This window comes from Puntigrus tetrazona, chromosome 20, assembly GCF_018831695.1.
Source record: "Puntigrus tetrazona isolate hp1 chromosome 20, ASM1883169v1, whole genome shotgun sequence".
NCBI lineage: Eukaryota > Metazoa > Chordata > Actinopteri > Cypriniformes > Cyprinidae > Puntigrus > Puntigrus tetrazona.
In genome coordinates this window covers 2,967,695-2,980,681 of record NC_056718.1, presented here as the reverse complement: position 1 = coordinate 2,980,681, position 12,987 = coordinate 2,967,695, and the positions used below count along the sequence as shown (strand labels likewise).

The 12,987-nt window shown below is 35.9% G+C and overlaps 2 pseudogenes; one reads left to right on the top strand and one right to left on the bottom strand.

Moving 5' to 3' along the window:
- The first annotated feature begins 1,302 nt into the window (after nt 1–1,302).
- On the top strand, nt 1,303–4,598 carry LOC122324358 (annotated as a pseudogene).
- Nucleotides 4,599–6,666: 2,068 nt separating this feature from the next.
- Nucleotides 6,667–12,987, bottom strand: part of LOC122324362 — a 55,051-nt pseudogene continuing 48,730 nt past the window's right edge.

The window sequence follows — 12,987 nt, the reverse complement described above, 5'->3', positions numbered from 1 at the left end:
TGTACAGTCTCTTAGTCTTTGATGGTATTCTACGAAAATAATTGCAAATAACAATAAATGAATAAATAAACATTATTGCCTTCTAGGGTTTGTGTTCCTTTTTTCCTTTTTTGAATAAGTTTACTTAGTGTACTGTATCATAGGTTCCATCTAATATTAGATAGGTCTATTTATGTGGATGAGAACTGATCAAATTTAATTAACGGTATCCATGTAAAATATGCTGTTTGCGAACAAAGTGGTTAATAAATTTGTCATCAGCGATCTAAAAACATATATATTTTGTAAATAATAATTACTACTTTTTGTCAAATAATGCAATTGTGGTCTTTGTTGTATTCGCGTGTGTTCTAGTTTGCAAAATAGTGAAGGAACAAATCAATCTTTTTAAAAACAAGGTTTCAAAGCTTTTTAAAACAAAACGTGCTGGTGACGCCTGCTGGTCACAACTGTGCACATGCAACAAACTATGGTCAAAACATGTTTAAAATAAAATTAAATTTTTTCTTTACAACCCTTTTTTTTATTGGAAGTCTAATACATTAAATTTAATTAATAAATCAGCCTATCCACGTTGAAAGCAACAACAACAACAAAACTGCTAACAGCTTCTTGTTAAAAATGGTAGTAGTAGTGCTGGGCAAACCGCTGTATACTTCCGAGCGGTTGATTATTTCATTACAATGACAGGCTCTTTACTATTGTTTGACAGATGTTTTTAATTGAAATTGAAATTTAATTGTTTTTCATTTCGCATGTGATTATTGAACATATATATTTTACAACAAATCTAATTTTAGAATAGTGTGAAGGCAATTGAACTGTAATCCATACACCCTTGCTTGCTCTATTATCCAAAGGGCTTGGCAGTCAGTCTAGACTAAAAGACTTGTTAAGGAACATTGTTTGTTGCTGTATTGTTATGAGAATGGTGGTTGTTTCCTAAGCATTCAATAAAATACAAACAAAACAACAAAACCACACTCCAGCGCGAGAGATGGCAATATACACACAAGCCTGCAGAAGAATTGTTGGTTTGTGCGCATGCGCGCCTACTATACGGCAGTTTTGAGCCTCAAGCTTTCTGAATAGTACCTAAATTCTAGTGTATAATCACGCGATATTACTGCGTTACTTATGATCGACGCTGAATCTGTTTTGTACAGTTTAAAAAAAATAAATTAATAATAAAAAAAAAAAAAAAAAAAAATATATATATATATATATATATATATATATATATATATATATATATATATATATATATATATATATATATATATATATCCAGAACATAAATTCAATACGGTAATAGGCAAGAATAGGGCAAATGTGGATCATTTTAGGTTGACCATAAACTAACGGAAACGTTGACAGCTTTCCGTACACAAGAGCGCGACAATCGTGCTGCAATGCCCTCCGCTGAAGCGGTGCCGAAGAAAAAGCACGTTCGTTTCGCTAAGATGGAAGAGGGCATTGACCACGACGAGCAGGAAGAGGAAACTGTTTTCGACAAACGTAAAGAAGTGAAAAAGGACTGAAAAAGCGCTCTGAAGGGAGCAAAGGGATACTGAATCCGGGGACTGATCAGGTTGATGTAGTTGGTAATCCTGGGGCATGCTGGCGATGGCTAGTCAGTCTAGCGCTTTGCGCATCGTTTCTTGGTCTGGTAGGTCTTGCATGTTCGGTTTGATTGTTGCAAAAATAAACAAAACACGTAAAACCTGTGATTTGAAGCCTTAAAACCTTACGTTTTGATATTTAATCTATGTAGGTAGTGTCCTGTTTCTGTAGAAAGCCTGAAATTTTCATAGTAAAGACTGCTGAAATAGACGTAAAATGACTGTTATTGTTAATTTCCTGGTCGCTTTGCTGTATCCTAGTGAAACAGGATTATTTACATAAAAGAAGATGCCAGACAAGTTAGCAGTGGTGTAACAGGGCTGACGGGTTCATTGTGGCCTGGGTACTGTGGTACTATGAATTCAGGGTAATTCCGTAATATTTCGGCATGATACTGCTTGGTTACCATATGTGCCGAGTATGTAACATAGTATGTGCGATGTAGAAAAACTGCCGAAATTAATTCAAATTACTTGCATTTAAAATGTCAAGATCTATTTATAGCAAATATAGGTCTAATCACAGCAGGAATCATGATTTATGAGCAGATTCTGTACTTTTTTATTTATTTTTAAAAACGATATTATTTATAATTTCAAATTATTGTTTGAACAATAACTATTGCATATTTTTATATTTGTTTATATGGGAATTTATATTTATAGGGAATGGCCATCTCTGTATTGGGGCCTACTTTTGAAGACCTGGCTGCCAATGTCAACAAAAACATCAGTAATTTATCTTATATATTTGTGGGTCGTTCGTCAGGATATATTGGAGGTTCCCTGTTAGGAGGGATCCTGTTTGACTGTGTGAATCCCCATCTACTTTTGGGTAAGGTCCAGAAACTCCATTGAGAAATGGACTTTGTATTAATTGAAAGAGTCATTTAATATTTAACTTTTTGTAAATCATTTACTTGTGAAAGTGTGTTATAACTGATTATAGGAGTTGGTCTAACAGTTAACAATACAGACTGTAAAGGTTGCAGGTTTGGAGAATAACCTGATTAACCTTTATTTTGGGGTAAACTATTTAAATTCATCAATAAGAGAAAGAAAACGAACAGAAAGGGCAAAATAAACAAAAGACTACAGAAAACCAGATTACTCAAAAAAACAAAAACAAAAAACAAACCCTGTTACTCTTGTAGAAGCTATCTTGTATGAGTTTAATGATTATCAGACGAGCCATGTCTCATGGTTTTTGTTTTGTGTTAGGACCCCACAGATTTGTAGATTTATTTAGCTGTAATATTTTAGAAACTTTAAAATGCATGGAAGTTACATGACATTTGCTAGTAGTACATTGGAGTATGTTACCTTTGTTTTGTATTGGCATGTTTATTATTTTTTTGGATACACATGTGATATAAAGTATGATTCGTTACTCACAGTTGATTTATATCTGCAGGCTTCTCTTTGTTAATCACAGCATTTGGGATGTCTGGTACTCCTTTCTGTAACAAGGCATGGCTGCTTACTATTTTGATGTCTGGTGTGGGGTGTCAATGGGAGTTTTAGATACAGGTAAGATGCCGGTGTAGACAAGGTGCTGTAGTTATTATTTAATTAATAGAAAAATAAAAAAGTGATAGGTCTACTGTAATTGAGTTTCTGGTTGTCAACAGGTGGTAATGTTCTCATACTTAATACATGGGGAGAACAAGCTGGACCTCACCTGCAGGCTCTACATTTCAGCTTTGCGGCTGGGGCCTTTGCATCTCCAATCATAGCCAAGTTGCTCTTTGGCCACAGTTCCAACAATGTCTCCACTTACACGTCTGGTCATGCGTCCAAGACCTTCAATGCCATCTTGCCATCTTCTTATCTAAAGAGCACCACTTCAACATCCATGTGGGCCTACATTGTGATTGGCGCTTTTGTTTTATTGGTGTCGCTCATCTTTTTTTGCTTGTACTCTTGCAGTTCCCCCAACTCGAATAGGCAAAACAGCTACAGGAAAGCAGCTGTGCTCCAAACACCATAACATACTCATATTCCTGCTGTCCTTGTTCTTTTTTTTCTATGTTGGAAGTGAGGTGGCGTACGGTTCCTTTATATATACCTTTGGCAAGGACTATGTTAAAATGAACCCTGTTCAGGCAGCAGGACTGAATTCACTCTTCTGGGGAACATTTGCGGCTGGTCGTGGTCTGGCCATATGTTTTGCGGCTTGTCTGCACCCAGGCATCCTGATCCTACTGAGTCTAGTGGGCACCACAGTTTCTGCGCTTCTGCTTTGTCTTTTTAGCAGAAATTCCCCTATGCTCTGGGCATGCACTGCTATATATGGTGTCTCTATGTCTACAACTTTTCCTAGTGGAATTTCATGGGTTGAACAGTACACGACTGTGACAGGGCGGTCAGCAGCGGTGTTTGTGGTGGGTGCAGCTCTTGGAGAAATGGTTCTGCCAGCTCTCTTGGGCTTGTTACTGGGGCAGGTACAGAATCAGCCGTTGCTGATGTACCTGGCACTCGGCACATCCACTTTTACTTCGATCTTGTTCCCTGTCTTGTACAAATTAGCGTCACCAGGAGGGGACGCCACCTTGCGAAAAACCCCTGGGAAACGCACCAAGGATTCTGATGATAGTGAGTACCGGCAAGCACTGCTGGACAATGCGGAGGAAGAAGAGGAGCAGGAAAATGAAAGTGAAGCTGACCAGTGGAATGATGCAGACTTTGAGGTGATCGAGATGGATGATGCCAGCCTATTGAGCTCTCCCTCTAAAGCCTCAGTGCCACCTGATGTTGCAGCCAGTGCACTTGCTGCCCAATCAGTGACTGCTTCATTGCCAGCACCCTCGAGAGACCTTACAGCCCTGGCGTCTCTATCTCACACATTGCCCTTTTCCACAGACTCTCCCAGACGCAAACTATCTCTAAACAGGGAGAAGAAAGACTAATATGTTGCACTACATAAAAGAAGTCTCAGACTTTAGCTCTTATCCAGGAACTGAGAAGTGGCTGCTTTTTCTTGGATGAAAAGATCACATGAACTAGTTGATTTGGTACTTTCTAAATACCAACTGCAGGTTTGAAGTCCATTACATAAATCAACATAACTCACACCAAGCCTGTTCCTGCTCACCACTGTACAAGATTATTCTAAAGAAGTGTGATTAGCACATTGTACATTTAATTGAGAATTGTCCTGTTATTTCAGATCAGCCTAATTATTGGACACCTATGTATATTAGGATGTTGGATCTCTTATCTTATTTGCCTCAGATTTGCTTATTTGTTATTGTTTAATTGACCATATATTAAAGTATTTTGCACAATGTTAACCAGCACAATTCACAAGGCTGTCTTTATCTTTTATGTTAACAGAATATTTATTTTCATTTTCAAATAATACTGAAAGATTGTTAATTAATAAATATTAACACATTGTGCCAGTTTAAATTTTGTGATTTCCTCCCCTGCCCTGCTAATCATGATCTTGATCTTATTTGTATTGGGTCTCATTCAACATATGTATATGTTTATGTGTGTGTGTGTGTGCATATATACTAAAATCAACTGAAATAAAAGCTCTCAGCAGAGCAGGATTAAACAACTACATAAACAGCATCGCACAACAGTTATCACAAATTCAAATAAATGAACGTCTGCACCATACAGACACACACAGACATCAAGAAGCAGAATCACAATGGTGACTAAATTCTTCATGCTTGGTAACACCATAGTAAAAACTCATCATGCACTGCAGCATGAATAATTAACGGCACCACTATTAAGAATCAAAGGGTTCATGTCTAAAAGCTTGACCAGAAATGCCTCATCATGGAAGCATTCAGTGCCATGTTTATTTGTTACATTTTATTTCTCCTTTATTGCATTAATTTCATTCAGTAAACTTTTTTCTTTATAAGCAGAATCTGCAATCTATTACATCAAGCTTCTGATTCAACAATATGGACAGTGTTTGCAGCGAAACAATATAGCAATTGCAAGTTATTAAAAAGTTCTAAAAGGGTCAAGAGCCCAACTGAAGTAAACACTGATTTAAAGAAATAAAACATCAACTGTGATGCTGTTTGTACAGTTGTTTAATCCTGCTCTGCTGAGAAGATTTATTTAATCTGATTTTATCTAACGTTGTGGCTGAGTGGCAGTAGTTCTTATTTCTTTTTTCTTAAGTAATTCTGCTTGTTAATAGCAGGGGTTCATCTCTAATGTACAATCAGCACTTAACACGATTTTGAGTGTGATACACTCTGAAGCAGAGATAAAGTAACACTGAAGGTCTTCTGTGTAGGTATCTTTTTTTTGTATTTTTCAAAGTCAGTAGTAAAAACTCAAATTAATGTAGCAACTTATAACTCACTTCTATGGGTCATTGAACACACAAAAAGGCTGAAAAACATTGTTTAAATACAGTGTTCCAATACAGTTCTGTGAAGCTTACACTGTAAAAATTATGTAAAAATTATCATTTTAACTAAAACAAACATTTGTTAAATACACTGAATTTTATTATATCAATATTAAATCTCCACCCACAAATGTTGTTTAAAAAACAAAGCACCAGAAAATTATTTACATGTTTACAAAAACACAGGTTATGTAGCTCTGGTAGGTAGCATAAGTTGGTAACATGATGTCTGGTTTAGAATAGATAAAGCATTAGAAAAGTATTTTTAAAGGACAATTATGCACACAGACAATATATACTTATTAAACATATTGCAGAAGTCAAAGACAAGGCTGATATTGACTTGCTTGTCCTTAGACTTGCCTTTGTAGAGAATAGACAGACATAAAACTTCCCAGGACATATGCGAAAAAACGTAATTTTTTTAATCAGTGTTCATAGACAGAATTTTGAATAATCATATGCAAGGATTATTTACAACAGACAGATCTGGGGGGTGGGGGATTAACCATTTAAACCTTTTAATTTAATTTAATCAACACTAAAGACAACTACTAAGCAAATTCAAACACAGTGCATCAAAATCATCTTCCTCTTTTCTGTATTTAAGGCCTCTTTAGTCCCACTGTACTGCAGTACACACAAAATCAAACCGTATAAGATGGAAACTCTCCAAGGACACAGGAAAAAAAAAAGCACCTTTTATATTGTACACAGAAATTGTGCTGAATGGCACAATATTTGCACCAGAATAAAATGAAGGAGGACACAATTCTGGACTATCAGAACTGTTGCAGCAGCTGGCGAAGATATGGTCCTCGGGAAAGATTCCTATTAACACGAGATAATTTGTAGAGGATAGGACAGTCCAGCGAGCTGCATGGCACCTGGCGCTCTGCACTCCCACTGCAACTTCTACATACCTGTCAATCAAATTACAACAAAAGATAAAATTTTTTGTTATTTTTTTTTTTAAATGTATTTTTTTCTTTATTGAGAACAAGGAACAAAAGGTTGTCTTAGGTGTTTCCATACATTCTTTGAAAGCAAAAGTATTACACTTTTCCTCAATGGTTTGTGTACATAATCCATTTATATAAATACTTAAACAGATTTTTTCAAAATGAAGTCCAACAGCAACTGTAAGTCTCTACAAACAGTATATTTCATGTACAATTCCCAATCACTGCTTCTTTGTTGGAGGATCAACCTGAAACTTACATGTTATGGCTACAGCGTAATAAATGAAAAATCAACTCCTCTCCTGATATCTTTCTAATTTCAGGTGCCACTTCATATCAAGATTGTATGTTTAAATACATTGAGAAAATATGAAAACGATTAGTCATTGAGGTTCCACATTTCCAACAAAGGCCAAACTCTGTTCATCTGTGCGTACCACTGCAAGATTTTGGATGGAAAAAATTTATATACAATTCAACTTCCAACTGAACAAAGATCTTGAGTTTGTTGTGTTTGCCTGTGCAACCACATATTTACCCAGTCATCCTGTGTTATATAAGAGTGATTATTTCTCCCATTTTTGTTTTAGACAGTTTGACAAATGTTTTTACTGTTTTAGTATATGTCCATATAATTTCAATACCAGCCTCTTATTATCACCTGCATTGATGAATATTGTGATCAGGTTTTCATCACTCTTTATCAAACATTTAACATTTTTATTAAAGTAATCCATAATTTGCAAGCATTTATAACATCATGCTTTTCGAATCCAAATGTGTCTGACAAACTCTTGCCTGTAAACTCAGTAAATTTCCATTAGATGTGAGTAAGATGTAATTCCTCTTCAGACCCATTGTCTGAATCTTTCATCTAACCTAGCTGGTTCGACAATCTGGATCATATACTATCCACTTTAATACCCCAGCTTGTTTTTCTAATTTTAATTTCTTCAAAACTCTGCAAAAGTTTATTTTATTTTATTACAGTCCATTTATTTACTTTCCTGTAGCTCATTTCAGCTAAACATTTATCGCAAATGTATGTTTGTTCTCTTCAAGCAAACATACACAGGTTGCTAATAAGACTGTATTGGAATGATGCAATCAAATGATCATTGAGACAAACCATGGCATTTTATGGCATATGGCAAGACTAAGACAACACAACCTCTCACCTTTAGGAGCTGTTCTTGCTGGCTTTCCCAAAGCCGCAAGTCTTAGTGTAGGTGGACAGCAACACGTTGTGGTTCAGCCCGACAACCTTCACATACTCGAGCTGTGTCAGCTCATCACAAACCGGGCAATGCAGCGTTGTAAAGTACTGAGAGATGGTACCTTTTCTTGTGCTCTCCTCCTCCTCCATTCGCAGAGCTCCATGCCTTCTGTACCTATGCAGTGAATAATACTAAAAATTTACATTTAATTTGACTGTGCTTTTTAAAAGGTAGCACACCATTTTGAATGTTAAAATGCCTTCTCAATTTGTATATGCTGAATTAACTATATGATTAAATTTAATTTACTGGTTTACTTGCAGTTGTCTCTGCATATTAAAATACTTTTATATATATAAAATACCTGTCAATTGTCAAATGTCAACTTCATATGTAAAACATTACACATTTGCAGTCCTGCTTATCATCAGATGGTGCCTTTATGTGAATACTAGGTAGTATAATTCAGAAACAAAGGAACAAGTACTAGTTGTAGATACATATATTTAAGGTGAATGATATTTCAATTTCAAGCTTGTTTATATTTTGCATATGCTAAAAGACAAAATGTCAAACCACTAACCTAAAGCAACTCCTGGTACCAGTGGAACACATCTACTCCAATTAGGCTGAAAATTCGTGCAAGCGGTGGCAAGATCTGCTTGGTGATGTAGTAGGTTGCATTGAGGCGCAGACTGGGGTCCTGCAGTACTTCCACAGGACGTCTAACCAGCTGTATGAGAGATACTCCTGGCATCCCGTACACAATAACATACGGTACAGCTCACCCACAGCGTGGCTCTAAACGTCGATCATATGCCATCATACGCCTGAGAGAAAGAGCCAAAAAAAATTAATTAAAAAAATAAAAGAAAAATCTAATTTTAATGTAATTTTAAAGCATTTAGATTCAGCCTGCAATCAAAAATAAACTACAGCAATATTCACAGAAGGCAGAATACTATGGCTCAAATGTAATTTCAGCATTTGTTAATGGGTGTGTTGCTAGGCAGCAGCCTAAGGTACAGTAAGACAGTCCTGCTTATCTGCATTAATTAGCTACAGAGGCGCACACTGTCATTTTTCTGCAAGTTTCCTGGATTATGTAATGTGTGTGTGTCTAGGGCAGTGTGAATGTAAATTAATTAATTTACCCTCCAATAATATCTCGCTAAATTCCTTTTACACATGACTATTGTAAAAGCAAATTAATGTGATTCAAGGCATTTGATGCCTTTTATTTGATTGTGCTGTCATTGTGATACGATGCATTTGAGTTTCTTAGTGGCTTTACCTGCTTTTACAGAGTGACTACAGCACAGGCCAATTGAATTCTAGTCAAGGCTAAAAATGAGCTTTTAAGCTTGGTTGGTTCTACTGCAATGCTTTAAAAGCTCACAGGTGCTGGTCATATAATTAGAATATCATCAAAAAGTTGATTTCACTATTTCAATTCAAAAAGCGAAACTTGTATATTATATTATATTCATTCATTACACACAGACTGATATTTCAAATGTTTATTTCTTGTGATTTTGATGATTATAACTGACAACTAATGAAAACCCTAAATTCAGCATGTCTGAAAATTACAATATTGTGAAAAGGTTCAATATTGAAGACACCTGGTGCCACACTCTAATCAGCTAATTAGCTCAAAACACCTGCAAAGGCCTTTAAATGATCTATCAGTCTAGTTATGTAGGCTACACAATCATGGCGAAGACTGCAGACTTGACAGTTGTCCAAAAGAACCATTGACACCTTGCACAAGGAGGGCAAGACACAAAAGGTCATTGCAAAAGAGGCTTGCTGTTCACAGAGCTCTATGACCAAGCAATAGGGATATTTGTACCCTGGAGGATTGTGAAACAAAACCCATTAAAAAAATGTGGGAGGAGATTTACAAAGTGGACTGCAGCTGGAATCAGTGTTTCAAGAACAACTACACACAGATGTATGCAAGACATGGGTTTAGCTGTCACATTCCTTGTGTCAAGACACTCTTAAACAACAGACAGCGTCAGAAGCGTCTCGCCTGGGCAAAAGACAAAAAGGACTGGACTGCTGCTCATTGGTCCAGAGTTATGTTCTCTGACAAGTAAATTTTTCATTTCTTTTGGAAATCAGGGTCCCAGAGTCTGGAGGAAGAGAGGACAGGCACAGAATCCACATTGCTTGAGGTCCAGTGTAAAGTTTCCACAGTCAGTGATGGTTTGGGGTGCCATGTCATCTACTGGTCTGTCCTTAACCATAGAGAATATCTATAGGGTATTGTGAAGAGGAAGATGCGATTTGCCAGACCCAACAATGCAGAAGTGCTGAAGGCCACTATCAGTGCTACCTGGGCTCTCATAAAACCTAAGCAGTGCCACAGACCATTTGACTTCATGCCACGCTGCATTGCTTCAGTAATTCAGGCAAAAGGTGTATTGATTGCTGTACATGCTCATGCTTTCCATGTTCATACTTTTCAGTTGGCCAAGATTTCTAAAATGTCTTTCTTTGTATTGGTCTTAAGTAATATTCTAATTTTCTGAGATATTGAATTTGGGATTTTCAGTAGTTGTCAGTTATAATCATCAGAATTAGAAGAAATAAACATTTGAAATATCAGTCTGAGTGTAATGAATGAATATAATATAATATACAAGTTTTACTTTTGAATGGAATTGGTGAAATAAATAAACTTTTGGTAATATTATAAATATATGACCAGCACCTGTACGTGCTTTGGCAATACAAATGTAAAAACACTGGTCATTCCAATAAAGCACCGTAAAACTGAAGGAAGCAGTATAGGTGAACCAATTGTTTATTTCATCATTTAGCCAAACAAAAAGAAAGAAAACGTATTAACTTATTAATCTCAGTAAATTTTAGTAAAGAATGAAGCTTCTTGTATTTTCGTACAAATCAGCACAATGACTAAGAGACACTTATACCAACCTAAATGTGTAATTGAAAAGAGGATGGTACCCTCTCCTCACTCCCTGTGTTATTACACACGTTTTCAACAGGAGAGTGACTCTTATACAAGTTAAAGAGAATAGATATGACAGTCTGAACTTATACAACTCAATGCCAAGAAAAGTCAGATAAGCATTTGTTATGGACAAGTTTGGGATATATATTACATTCTAGAACGTTACACAATGGATGAATGAATGGTTGAATTTGCAAAAGAGTATTAATTTTTGCAACCCTTCATTTAAGCAAATTGCCCAATTATTATTATTATTATAATTTTTTTTACAGATGGGGTGACATTTTCTATACTTTTTACTAATTATACGCTTTAATAATAATTAATATAATACGTTCTTCTTTCCATGAATGTTAAGAGTGATAAACAGTAATACATCTATGTTCAGAGGATAATTTTTCCTCACATACACAATTATTGGCACCCCTAACAATTGCTCCTAAATTTTTAATTAAATATAAATAAATAAATATATATATATATATATATATATATATATATATATTTTTTTTTATGTTGGAACTTTTCCTGGGGTATAAATATGACGTGACACAGAGGCCTAATTCCCTTACCCACTTGTCAACATGGCAAAGACAAGAGAACACACCAATCAAGTAAGCCAGATGTGTGTCGACCTTTATAGGTTAGGCAATGGCTACAAGAAAATAGCCAGTTGCCTTAACTTGCCCATATCTACAGTCAGAGGAATCATTAAGAATTTTAAAACAACTGGAACAGTGACAAATGAGGCTGGAAGAGGTCCCAAGTTTATCTTCCGACAACACATAGTGAGGATGATGGTAAGAGAAGTACAAAAATTTCTAAGCTCACTGTCACAGAATTTCATCAAAGAGTGGCATTTTAGGGTCACAAAGTCTCCATAACAACCATCAGACGCTCTCAACATGCCAACAAGCTGTTTGGAAGGCATAAAAGTAAAAAGACTTTTCTCACCAACACTCACTGGCGTAAACGTCTGGAGTTTACTAAGCGGTACTGGGACTTCAACTTGGATTGTGTGCTTTGGTCAGATGAGATTAAGATAGAGATTTTTGGGTCTGGCTTAAAACAAAAGATGAGTATGTCGAAAAGCACCTCATGTCCACCATGGCAAAACATGTGGCAAAATCTACACAAAAATGGTTCAGCAGTCACAAACTCAAGGTCCTCCCATGGCTATCTCAGTCCCCAGACCTCAACCCAATTGAAAATCTGTGGGGCAAGCTAAAGAGAAGAGTACATAAGAGAGGACCCAGGACACTGGATGATCTAGAAAGATTGTGCAAAAAGGAATGGTTAAAGATCCCTCTCTCTCTGTTCTCTAATCTTGTGAAATGTTATAGGAGGAGATTAAGTGCTGTCTTGTTGGCAAAAAGGGGTTGTACAAAGTATTAACATCAGGGGGTGCCAATAATTGTAGGACACATGATTTCAAGTTGTTGTTGTTGTTTTTTTCACCAAAGTAATGTACTTAAAGGTAAAAACAAAGTTTGGATTTTTCTCCTTTTCTCTTTTTTTTGCATTAGGGTTCTATTTTGTTTAAAAAAAAAAATTTTTTTGAAGTCCATGACCATATCATAAACAGGTGTGACAATAATTATTGACAAATGATTATTTCAATTCCAGTAAATATCCTGTAGTACCCAAGTAAAGTACCCAAGTAAATTGTGCAAATATTTCATTTATATAGGATTTATCTTTGAATACTTTAAACTTTATCCTTTACATAAAAGCAAAACCATGATAATGTACATCCAGCAGGTTGCTATCGCAGAATGAAGCCTGACAGGCTTATTGGGTGTTATATAAAAGT